General features: G+C 48.1%; 1 long non-coding RNA gene across 1 annotated transcript in view; it reads right to left on the minus strand.

Moving 5' to 3' along the window:
- Positions 1 to 908: 908 nt before the first annotated feature.
- LOC307097013 overlaps positions 909 to 13,426 on the minus strand; it is a 44,596-nt gene continuing 32,078 nt past the window's right edge. Inside the window, exons 2-3 of the long non-coding RNA XR_013813327.1 lie at positions 1,482 to 1,623; positions 909 to 1,088 (exon numbers count right to left, since the gene is read on the minus strand). This is a non-coding gene — a long non-coding RNA (uncharacterized lncRNA). The remainder of the gene's footprint in view (positions 1,089 to 1,481; positions 1,624 to 13,426) is intronic.

The raw sequence follows: 13,426 nt of genomic DNA on the forward strand, positions 1-13,426 counted from the left end.
TGTCTCTGACTTCTCAGTGAGCCAAAGCTGCCCAGCCTAGGCTTTCCTATTGCTTCTTCTATGCTTTTCCTTGTTTCACAGTCCTAAGTATGTTTTTGCTGCCATCATGGTCCAATACCCTTTGGCTCAGTGCTGTGTAGCCCTTCCCTTTGGACACCTCCACTCCCCAACCCCTTTTCCTTAAATAAATTCAATTTTCTTTAATCACCATCTGAGATAACTATTTAGCCAGACCCCACACCACTCACTTCAGTCTTTCAATCACCTTGTCGGTTAGAGCTTCAATACATGGATTTTGGGGGAGATACAAAATTCAGAACTTAGCAGATAAGGAGGCCACATTGAGAAAGTGACATTTGTAAAGACTTGATGAATATAAAAGAGTAGGCCGTGAAGATATTTGGGGGAATAGCATTCCAGGCAGCCACACAGAAGAAAGCTAAGCAGGAATGAGCCCAGTGAATCTTTGTCATCACTCGATGTAAGCACTCAGCACCCTAACCCAGAAAACACCAAGTTTCCTAGCTGACCTCCTTCTTTCCTTCCTTCCTGATACTCCCCACTTTAGTGTGTCAGACTTTCCAGTTCCAACAACCATCTTCTGCATTATATATGACAAATATCCAATAAATATTAATTAAGTAGGGAACAAAGAGATAATACTATACCTTTATAACTCTCAGTCATTTAATAGCAAGGATCTCAAAGAAGACTCTCAAAACACATTTGTTAATAAATGGCCTGATTCATTTGTTAACGAATGGCCTCCTATGTTACCAAAGTTTACTATTATTTTGGAACCCTTTTCTTCAATTGATTTCATGTTGCGTCCTTTAGAGACTTGTAAATAAAATTTAGGACACGATAGGAAAATGAAATATTCCACTCTAAACCTCTGATGGAAACCGGCCAAGTCCATGTTTGGGAGGAAGAAGGGAGGCAAGAGGCAGAAGGGATGGACAGAGGGAGCTGCCAGGCCTTTCAGAAGCACAGGTGTGGCCTTCCTCTGGGAAACCCAGTCGGTGAGTTCAGCCTCATTTGTCCAGCATCCAGGGAGGCCCCGGTGCTCAAGGCTTAATAGGAAGTCTCTGAAAAGTGAAAATAATGAGGCATACCAGACCAGAGAGCTATAATTTATACATTTTAACTTAAAAACACAAGCAATGAATCATGTTTATCCTCATATGGATGTCATTAGGGAAAGTGGAGTTGGATTAAAGTGAAGAAACAAAAACTAGGATTTCACCTGCCCTGACGTTTAGTCATTTATCACCCAGCTATACACACACTTTAAAAACCACAACAAGCAAAATTACCCAACTAGAAAACACCTTGTCACCTTAATTAGATCAGATCTTATCTTAACCATGACAGAGAAATAGTGATTTTTCTAACTAGAATTTAAAAACCACCTCTCTCTTCGGAAGTTACACTTCTTGACACAGATTAAGGCAGGCAGGTTATTTATTTCTTTATCTCACCCTGACACTTCTGTTGTCTTCTGCAGAATAATCGCTCCAGGTATAACACCAGCCCCAGGCACAGGGGTCCACATGGTCATTCGTCCCTCTGCCACAGTGCTGAGCAAGACAATGTGGTCTCTGCCCCTAGGGGACTCATCACCTGGGAGAGACACAGACATTAAATGGGAAAAATCACAAATAAACATTCAATTACTTAAATTATTTAAACTTTACTATATATATCAGAGAGGAAGGGATAGGGTGAGAAAGATAGAAACACCAATGATGAGAGAGAATCAGTGATCCGCTGCCTCCTGCATGCCCCCGACTGGGGACTGAGCCCACAAACTGGGCATGTGCCCTGACTGGGGATCGAACCGTGACCTCCTGGTTCATAGGTAATGTTCAACCACTGAGCCACTCTGGCTGGGCAAATTATTTAAACTTTTAAATTTAAATTATAGTTATGAATATATAAGGAACTCATACAAATTAACAAAAAGAAGACAAACAATCCAATTAAAAAATGGGCAAAGGACCTAAATAGATACTTCTCCACAGTGAATATACGGATGGCCAGGAGACATATGAAAAAATGCTCAAAGTCACTGATCATCAGAGATGCAAATTAAAACGACAATGAGATATCATCTCACAATTGTCAGAATGGCTACCATTAACAAATGACAGGGAACCCTAGTACACTGCTGGTGGGAATGCAGACTGGTGCAGCCATTATGAAAAACAGTATGGAGTTTCCTCAAAAAATTAAATATGGAACTGCCATTTGACACAGTGATCCCACTTCTGGGAATATATCCTAAGAAACCTGAAACACTAATCAGAAAGAATGTATGCACCCCTATGTTCATAGCAAGACAATTTACAATAGCTAAGATCTGGAAACAGCCCAAGTGCTGATCAGTAGATGAGTGGATAAAAAGCTGTGGTACATTTACACAATGGAATACTATGCAGCAATAAAAAAGAAGGATCTCTTACCCTTTGAGACAGTATGGAGGGACCTGGAGAGTATTATGCTAAGCAAACTATGCCAGTCAGAGAAAGACAAGAATCACATGATCTCATTCATATGTGCAATCTAATGAACAAAATAAACTGCTGAACAAAATAGATCCAGAGACACAGGAACATGGAACAGACTGTGGAATCTCAGAGGGAAGGTAGGGTGGATGGGTGTGGTAGGTGAGGGGAGGGACTCTTAACCAAAGAATTTATATGCATACTATCTATTAAAAGAGTAATATGCAAATTAACCATCACTCCGCTATGCCCACTAGCCAATCAGAGTGAGTATGCAAATTAACCCCAACCAAGATGGCTGCAGCCACAGAGAGCAGGAGGGAGGCTTGGGTTTCCCTGGCAATGGAGGAAGCCAAGCTTTACACACATCCTGGCGGGACCAGGCCTTCACTCAAGGGTACAAAGTTTCAATTATAGAAGGTAAATAAATTCCAACAGAAATGGCGGCAGCCACGGAGCTGGAAGAGCAGGAGGCTAGGGTTGCCCCGGGCGATGGAGAAAGCCAAGCTTCTGCAGCCCTGGCCGGCCTAGGCCTCCACTCCAGGCTACAAAGTTTCAATTATAGAAGATAAATAAATTCCAAAAGAAATGGCTGCCGCCACTGAGCAAGCAGGAGGCTTGGCTCCGTTCAAGGCTACAAAGTTTCAATTGTAGAAGATAAATAAATCCCAGATACCAGGGCCTCTGCTTGGGTCGCTGGGGGGCGTGGCCAGCCTGCAAACCACCACAGGCCCCTTGCCCAGGCCACCCCATGCCCCAAGGGAACCCCCACCCCGATCCGGGACACCCTTCAGGGCAAACCAGCTGGCCCCCACCCATGCACCAGGCCTTTATCCTATCTAATAAAAGAGTAATATGCAGATTGACCATCACTCCAACACACAAGATGACTGCCCCCATGTGGTCAAAGATCCTGTGCCCATGTGGACACAAGATGGCCACCACAAGATGGCCAGTGGGGGAGGGTAGTTGGGAGGGACCAGGCCTGCAAGGGAGGGCAGTTGGGGGTGATCAACCCTGCAGGGGAGGGCAGTTAGGGGTGACCAGGCTGGCAGAGGAGGGAAGTTGGAGGCAAACAGGCTGGCAGGGGAACAGTTAGACATCAATCAGGCTGGCAGGGGAGTGGTTAGGGGGTGATCAGGCTGGCAGGCAGAAGCGGTTAGGGCAATCAGGAAGGCAGGCAGGCGAGCAGTTGGGAGCCAGAAGTCCTGGATTGTGAGAGGGATCCCAGATTGGAGAGGGTGCAGGCTGGGCTGAGGGACACCCCCCGCCCATGCACGAATTTCATGCACCGGGCCTCTAGTATGTACATAACCCATGGACACAGAGACAATAGTGTAGTAAAGGTCTGGGGCAGAGGGTGGGGGTGGGCTAGAAGGGGTCGATGGTGGAAAAAGGGGAACACATGTAATACTTACGATAAATATCCTCTCTAATAAAATGGTAATATGCAAATTAACCATCACTCCGCTACATAAGCCACGCCCACAAGCCATGCCCACCTGCCAATCAGGGCGAGTATGCAAATTAACCCCAATCCAAGATGGCTACAGCCACAGAGAGCAAGGTTTCCCAGGTAACAGAGCAAGCCAAGCTTTCCATAGCCATTGCAGGCCTAAGCCTCCACTCAAGCTACAAAGTTTCAATTATAGAAGGTAAACAAATTCAAACAAATGGCGGCAGAACGGAGCTTGAGAGAGCAGGCCAGGGTTGCCGGCGGCAACAGGGGAAGCAAAGCTTTCCGCACACCCTGGCTGGGCTCACCCGCTTAAGGCTACAAAGTTTCAATTGTAGAAGGTGAATTAACTGCCACAGAGATGGCAGGCTTGGCTCCGCTCCAGGCTACAAAGTTTAAATTGTAGAAGGAAAATAAATTCCAGATACCAGGGCCTCCCCTTGGGTTGCCAGGGGGTGTGGCCGGCCTGCAAACCACCACAGGCCCCTCGCTCAGGCTGCCCCAAGCCCCAAGGGAACCCCACCCTGATCCGGGACACCCTTCAGGGCAAACCAGCTGGCCCCCACCCATGCACCAGGCCTCTATCCTATCTAATAAAAGAGTAATATACAGATTGATCATCACTGCAGCACACAATATAGCTGCCCCCATGTGGTCAAAGATCCTGCCCCCATGTGGACACAAGATGGCCACTACAAGATGGCCAGCAGGAGAGGGCAGTTGGGAGGCACCCGGCCTGCAAGGGAGGGCAGTTGTGAGGGACCCAGCCTGCAAGGGAGGGCAGTTGAGAGGGACCAGGCTTGCAAGGGAGGGCAGTTGGAGGTGATCAACCCTGCAGGAGAGGGCAGTTAGGAGTGACCAGGTTGGCAGAGGAGGGAAGTTGGGGGCAAACAGGCTGGCAGGGGAGCAGTTAAGCATCAACCAGGCTGGCAGGCAGAAGCGGTTAGGGGCAATCAGGAAGGCAGGCAGGCAAGCAGTTGGGAGCCAGCAGTCCTGGATTGTGAGAGGGATGTCCGACTGCCCGTTCAGGCCCGATCCCACCAGGATCGGGCCTAAACGGGCAGTCGGACATCCCTCCAGGAGTCCCAGATTGGAGAGGGTACAGGCTGGGCTGAGGGACAACCCCCTGCCGTGCACGAATTTCGTGCACCGGGCTTCTAGTTTTTTAATAAATTAATAAACAAACAAACATAAATTATAGTTATGTTAAGTATTAAGAGAGAAGTTTAGAGGGACTTTGCCTAGATAGTGGGGATGGGAGTGCAGAGGGGACAGGCTTTCTTAAGGAAGTCATGCTTAAGCTGACACTTGAGGCTTACATGATGGGAGAGGTTAGGGAACTCTCTGGAGTCTCTTGTATAAGGGAACTAATCCCATTGATGAGGGCTCCACCCTCATGACCTGGTCATCTCCCAAAGGCTTTAGTGAGGACACAAAGCAGGGAAGAAGGTTCCCACAGAGGAAAGGGACTTAGTGCTTTCAGGGAACTAAGAGGTCAGGGTTGCTTCAGATAATTACAGTGGGAAGGGATTACATTAGTCATGGTTTTCCAGAGAAACAGACCAATAGGATGTATATACAGAGAGATTTATTATAAGGAACAGGTTCTTGTGTTTATGAAGGCAGGCAAGTCCCAAGATCCGCAGGTGAGTAGGCAAGCCGGAGACCCAGGGAAGCCGAAGGTGTATTTCATCTTAAGTCCAGCAGACTTGTGACCCAGGAAGAATTGGTGTTTAGTTTAAATCCAAAAGCAGGAAAAAAGCCGATGTCCCTGCCCAAAGGCTGTCATAGCAGCCTGAACAGATAAGACATGGCCCTTTATAGGAAAATAAGTTGCCAGCCCTTGACTAGAAGCCAGAGGGAAGGGGGTGGACAGGTTGGAAACCCAGGAATGGAACAGTGGGGAAGAGCGGCAGGCGGCCATCCCTCCCACCTTCATCCAGGACTGAGAGCACATTAGGGAAGGGCCTCACAGGGCAGCAGGTAGGACCATACAATGCCTTGGTTGTTCAGAGCTTCGGGGAAGGGAAAAGACTCCCCAACATACCTTCGAGCATGTCAGCATGTTACAAAGAGCTTCACATTTGGATGGTTGTCTGGTTTTATTTGTACTTGTGTGTTTTCATATTAACTTTGAAAATGTTCCCTTAAACAAAAATCCATTCTGCCTTATAGAGCCTGACTTCCCTCCCCAGTGCTAGGTACTGATCGCCGGGGCAGAGTGACATTTTCCTACAGAGCTGGCTCATTATTTGGCTTCTGGAATTGCAAATCCAAGAATCAAATGGCACAGTCTGAATACACCGGGGGCAGGAGGGGGGAGTCCCACCAGAGGTGCCCTGAAACAAAGGAAACAACTTCAAAACCACATCATGCAATCTGGACCTGTTACAGGACAGATGGGCCTCTGAATTGTTTGATTCCACCAGCAGAACAGAGGAAGGAAACGTTTTCAAATGAGATTATGTTATTTTCCCCAGTTCTTATTATGAAACCTTCCTGAAATGAACTTTAAATATCGGCAGCCCCTTTCATGGGAATGAATGGGATTCAGCCAGCAGGGGCTTTGCAGGGAAGTGGCTCCATTATGAAAGATGTGGAGAGGCAGAGGTTGAGATGACTAATGGATCCCTGTGGGGTCCTTTGGCTGGGTGAAAAATCAGGCTCTAAAACACAGCTGCCTGTGTGAGGAGAGGACGGGTATCTTTGAAAAAGCTCTGTGCCCCATAAACATTAATTAAGGGGTCCTTTTTCAAAAGACATCAATTGTAATGAATAAAAGGACTCCTGCATTCTTTGCCCTCAAAAAGAAAAGTGAGTGACAATTAGTTATTGTATAGAGGAGGAAAAAAATCCTTAAAGTTATAAAAATCTCCCCCAAATATAATCATGCAATCATTCTTTATAAGGGTAGGCTGCCTATACAGAATTTTCCAAAGGAAGTTGTCTGTATTAGTCAGCCCCAAACCCTGCTGAATAATAATAATAATAATAAAGACGTTCTGCTAACATTCTCTAGTCAATGACTCCCAGGACTAGCCAGGAATTTGTCTCCTTTGCATGGGTGTCCACCTACACACACCTCTAAATGTTAGGGTTCCCCAAGACCTTCTGAGTTGGAGCCCATATCCAACTTCTTACCTAACATTGTCACTGAGAAGTTTGGAACATCTGAAATTTAATGAGCTTCCCCATCCTCCTCCCAGTCTTCACCAACTCTGTCAATGGCACTCACATCCAGCCAATCACCACGCTAGAAATTAGGATTCATCCCTCGTTCTATTCTCGTCACTGAGCCCCCAGACCATCCTCTGCAGAGTTATGAAGAATGCCTTCTCAAAGCGTAAATAAGACCCATAGCACTGCCCTGCTTAAATCCTTCACTGAATTCCCATTGCACTTAGAATAAAATTCAAACTCTTTCCATTAGCCTACAAAGCCTGCATGATCTGGTCTGGGGATTTCTCAAACCTTTTGTCAATCACTTTTTCCTCACGCACAATGTTCCAGCACCACCAGAGCTTTTTGGTCTTAACACTCTTGTTCCTTCCACTCTGAGCTTCAGTGTTCCCTGTTCCCTGTGCCTGCAGAGTTCACCACACAACGTCTCAGACCACCGCTTTGAATACAGCACAACCTCCTTTTTCTTTTCATTTCCAGGGTTTGGGGCTGAGCTATTATTATTGGAGTTAGACATGGTCCTCCAGACAGCACCCTTTTTCTCTATCCAAGTTCTAAGCCTTTGAGAAATAAGTCAAAGAAGCCAAGCAGATAGAGACAAAAATATCACCTTTACGACTGACAAAATGAATCCTTGAAAAGGTGGTTTCTACTATCTGCAAACTAGTGGCTTCCTAACACTAACCTAGGTTCAAGCAGACCCGCCCACCCATCCTGGGCTGTGCTGGGTCAGGGCAGACCCTCACCGGGCGGGCGGGCGGGGGTCTTGCCCCTAGAATGTTACAGCAGGGAGGGGCAGAGCAGATGCGTGCTGGCCACAGGCAGGCTGGCTCTCCTAGAAGAGGACAGACTGGATCTGCAAACCCAGTTTCCCTCTCCTAATGCCATTCTCCCTCTAGGAAGTGACATGACAGGAGGAAACCAGAGGGTTATGCTAGCGAAGCTCCCTCTACATGGAAGAAAACCCTACTGAGCTGCTCTCACTGCCCCCCAATGTCACCCCTGAAGTGCTCACTCCGACTCCCCTCCCCTGAGCTGGACTGAGGGTCTTCATCCAGTTCTCCTGGCACCCCCAAAGGGAGAAACAGCACGAAAGCCCCCAGCAGGTGGCACAGGCCCTGACGCCCCTCTCCACAGAGAAGGGAAGTCTGTCCTCCTCACACAGGGCTTTGCAAGACTTTTCTCCTTAACATTCGTACGACAGGAAAAGGGACCGTCAGACACAGGCTGCCCGTGACTCTGCGGTTAAATGGTTCCTTCCATGTCTCAGAGGTTTGGCTTCTTGGCGACAGCATGGCCTCTCACACATTGAACTGGTCTTTTAAAACCAGGCCGGCTGCATTTGAAGTCTCTCTTCCAAGGAGATTTAAGCCGCCCCAACGTGGGGTACAACACGGATGAGGCTCATCCTTCTGCAGGCATTACAGAGGAAGTGGTGTAATCACCACTTGCGATCCACAACCTGTCCAACTCTGTGCTGTCTCACTCTAGCACTGACGTTCTTCTTTGCAAAGGGTAAATAGTTAAGCCTGAATGGCTGCAGAGAATGAGGAAGAATACGCTCACATGTAGGGCAAGCAGCCCGTGGGGGAAGGCTGACCTCCCAGATTGAGGGCAGGAGAAATAGAGTTATTAAATATGGAAGTCGCAACCTAGATGAGACAAGGCTGTTCCCAGGACAGCGGAAAGCTTAGCCCCATCCCCCACTCTAGGGGACCCTGTGAGCCAGAGGACTAATCAGAGAGGACTACTCAGAGACCCACTTCTGGGTGTATACACAATAGCATTGAAGGCAGGGACTCAGCTAGACATGTGTGCACCTATGTTCCTAGTAGCACTATTCGTTGCTACTGAGAAAGCCCCAACACTGCACAGATAGACATACACCTACATCTAGGCATGTCAATTTGTACAATAAATCCTTGAAGAGCAGCCACCAGCCCACACTGTTCCACAGGCACCCTCCAACCACGCAGTCCTTTAGTGACTTTCAAAGAGGTCTCGGTGTTTCTGTTAACCATCAGCTGTCCATAACTGTCCAGCTGAGGAGGGGATGGACGCCCAGGGGGACTTAACCGAGTCTGCAGCCTTTGTAGGCATGACCCGCGTCTAAAGCAATATTAAAACTGTGCCTGCACTCCTCCTGGAATGCCATTCCCTCGATCATTTGTCAGACATTTCTGAGCTCTTACTCTGCCAGGCCACACAGAAAGGAGCAGATCCTTAAAGCATAAATTGGGTGAGGTAAATATTAGAGGGATGGTTTGGGGTGGCAGGCAGATGGCATTCAGGGGGGACCACATGCGCAAAGGCATTGAAAGGGAAAAACTGAGCAACTATGTGGAAATGGCAAAGACCGGGATGTGCAGCCAGGCCAGAACTCAGTCTGTATCCTGCAGTTTAAGTGACAAGATCTGAGGCCAATGGGGAAGCTGGACTTGCAGGAACCAGGACAGGTGGCACAGACATGGGTTAGAAGGCTGTCGCTACAGCCAGTGCTCCAGGGAGGCCTTGTGAAGTAAGAGGTTAAGGCTGGTCCTTAAATGATCCAACCGGATAGGCAGTGGCAAAGGAAACTGAAAAGGCCTGTTTGGGCTCGGCTGGTGTGGCTCAGTGGTTGAGCATCGACCCAGGAACCAGGAGGTCACCCCTAGTCAGGGCACATGCCCAGGTTACAGGCTCGATCCCCAGTAGGGGGCATGCAGGAGGCAGCTGATTAATGATTCATTCTCATCACTGATGTTTCTATCTCTCTCTCCCTCTCCCTTCCTCTCTTTGAAATCAATAAAAACATATCTAAAAAAAAAAAAAAAAGGCTTGTTTGGGGTGAGTGAGGACCCACCCAGGGAGTGGGCTTGGGGGTCTCTCATCTGTGGGCCCGGAGACAGGGGGCAGGGTAAGTAGCCGTCTGAGGTGAGTACAGACAACAGCAAACAGACTCCCACCTCCATTATATCTATTAATGTCCTTGAAAGTCAAATCTGCTAAAGGTGGTTCGAAGGATAAAGGATCCACTTTTGGGTGTATACACAATAGCCAAAGGCAGAAGCCACTCATAAAATGCGACCGATCCTTACAAAGCAATATTAGGGCAGTCTTAAGAAGGAAGGAAATTGTGAAACATGCTACAATATGGATGAACTTGAAGACATTATGCTCAATGAAATAAGTCATTCAAAAAGGACAAATATTATATGATGAACTTATCTGAGCAGTCTTAGAGTAGTAAATTCATAGACACAGGAAGTAGAATGGTGGTTGCCAGGAGCTGGGGAGAAGGAGAGCAGGGAGTTAGTGTTCAATGTGTATGGAAATTAAATTTGGGAAGCTAAGAAAGTTCTGGAAGTGGAGGCTGGTGATGGTTGTACATCAACATGAATGTACTCAATGCCACTGAACAGTATACTTTGAAATGCTTAAAATAGTAAATTTTTTATGTATATTTTACTGAAAAATTTTTTAAAGAGAGAAAGGAAAAGTAGATTAACATCCATTGAACACCTAGTATGTACCAGTAATGCCCTAATTGCCTTAAGTGCTTCGATTTGTTTAATTCCAAACAAAATCCCCTGGGCTACATGCAGTGTGGCCAGCAGCCACACCTGGTCAGGTATCCAGAGACGGTCCTCCATTCTAGCTCTGGGCCTGGCCCTCTTGGGGAGGAGTGTGCACAGCATTATCTAAGCCCCTGCCCCAGGGCCATGGTCAGAACAACTGTCCCAGCCTTCCAGGTGTCCTGAGAAGAGGCCCCTCACCTAGCAGACAGCCCTCTGTCAGCTGACTGGAGGAGATCGGAGCTCAGCTGTCCAGGCCCTGCCCTGCCCCTGCCTCTGGCCCTTCCAGGCCCTGCCCTGCCCCTGCCCCTGGCCCTGACCCTTCCAGGCCCTGCCCTGCCCTGCCCCTACCTCTGGCCCTGACCCTTCCAGGCCCTGCCCTGCCCCTGCCTCTGGCCCGGACGTGGATGTGCTCAGAGAGAAAAGGGCCCCGAGTCCCAGGAGTCGGAGCTCTGTGTGACTGGGATGAGGAAAAGATGGGCAGGGCCTTGTCATGAGGGGGCAGCCTGCTGTTTGAGAACCTCCGGGGGTGATGACAGCCTTGCTGGAATCTGAAAGACAGTTAGGGTGTCTCCTCAGAGACCTGAGCAGCATCCTGAGGTGTATGCACAATAGCGTTGAAGGCAGGGACGCAAATAGACACGTGTGCACCTGCGTTCCTGGTAGCACTATTCACAATAGGTGAAAATTGGCTCACAAGGTGAAGCCACCCTGCCACCCCTTGTTTGTTGGCTGGCCTGGCCTTGGCTTTTGTTTTGATTTCTCTCAGAAAGGCTGCCTGGGCTCCATGCCCCAGCCCATGCCCAATCCAGGAAACTGAGACACTGTACTCAGCCTGCTTCTTGGGGAAGGCACTGAGAGATATAGCTCTACCTCCTGAGAAGTCACAAAGCTGCAAAATGAAATCTGCCCTCATCCAGTCTCCACTTTCCGGAGTCAGCTACTGAGTGAGCATCACTCCCTCTCTGCTCAGTCTCACTGAGCCAAGTGAAACAGGGCAACTTTTATAAGACATTCCTTCAGCATCTCTGCCTCCCATCACGAAGGTCTGTGCTAGTCTGTTTCAAAGTTTGGTTGAAGCTTCTTTCTTTGTTAGTAAAATAACAATTGACTTAACCTTTTGTACTCAGATGTTGAGTGTGACTCGACATGGTTAGCATTAGAATAAAGGAATCGAGAAAAAAGCGAGTGCAAAGGGTTAAGCCTCTCGTACTTCCTTACTCGAACTACAGCGAAATAGAGGGGCACCTGGGATGGAGCCATATGCTCTTCAGGCCTTTCCTCTCTGTCTCTCCCTCTCTCTCTCTGGTTCTCACTGTACACACACACACACAAACACACCCACAAACTCACATGTTTGGAACGAGAGGTAAAAGAATCTACCTTTCAAATGCCAGGGCTGCTTGGTCATGGAGATGAGCACACCCTTGCTGGCCACCCTGGGACTGCGGCTGTGGGAGGGCTGGATTGAGAGACACGGGGGAGGCCCTGCCCTGGCCGCTTGCACAAGCAGCTTCCAAACCAGATCTGCAGGCCCAGTGTCCTTTGTTCTTCTGGGCACCCGAGGCCCGTGTTAAACCAGGGCTCCGACTGCTCGCTCTTGGACGAGAGAGAGGAAGGTAAAATTTCATTTAAATGAACCAGCTGCTTTGCACCTTCAAATCATAACTAACTTTGTGAGTCATCGCTTCTTCCTTGCCAAGTCATCAGGGCTCCTGCTGCCCTAGGGACTTGGTAGGATCTAGAACGAGAGGACTCTGGGCTTGGGAAGAGCAGACGCCGGTTCATTTGTTGAGCAGGAAACAAAGGGGCAGTGGCTGGAGCAGGCACCCCCACCTGTCGTTACCTTTGCCAGTTGGACTGGCCAGGGAAACGGATGGCTTCCCCTCAAGCTGGGGTGCCTGCCAGCCCCGGGGTTCTTGAGACTGTCCCTGAATGTCTTGGTCTGGTTTCTAAAGCGCTTTGTGTGTTATATGAGTCATAGTCCAATTAAAATAAAAGTGGCCGAGGATAAAGAGTGGAAGGGAAAACAGGAGAACTACGTAGAGGGTACAAGACAAGTGAGCATTTACGTCGCAGGCATGCCTTACTCTAAAAAACGCCAACCCAAAATCTCAATTTACCATATTTCAATTGTCTAGTATCGAGGCCATTATACTCATTACAAAATGTGAATTATTTTATTTTGACCCCAAAATATCCATCAGAAGCTTCCTTTGGGTCACTTCTCTAGTGAATTTTAAATATCACTAAATTGTCAGAAATTCAATAAACATACAACTGTTTTGGACATCCCCCTTGCCCCCACCCCATTGGGGAAAGCAAGGTAGTCTTGGATTGTGAAGCTATCTGCCTAGAAAAGCTTTTGTAATTCTACATAATAACAAGTGCTCATTTGACATGAAAGAACATGCAATGTAAACACCAGCTCATCAAAGGACTTCAAACATCTTAAAAAGGAAAGTAAACAATACCATCCAGGAGCCAAACCTGCTAACAAAGCATCTCACAGGAGGGGTCTTCAGTGGTTGGCCAGGCCCCACAGGCATGAGGCCAATGGGGCCCTACTCCCAGGCTCTTCCTCCTCCCTAACTGGACCTGCTGAAGAGGAGGCAGGGCTGGGTTCCTCCACTGTCCCCAGAGCTCGCCCGGCTCACCACTGCATTGATCTTATTTTTAAACACAGGGTGAAGTTGGGCCTGGGCCTGGTACCCTCAGGGACCCCGATT

This window comes from Cnephaeus nilssonii, assembly GCF_951640355.1.
Source record: "Cnephaeus nilssonii genome assembly, chromosome: 1".
NCBI classification, from domain to species: domain Eukaryota; kingdom Metazoa; phylum Chordata; class Mammalia; order Chiroptera; family Vespertilionidae; genus Cnephaeus; species Cnephaeus nilssonii.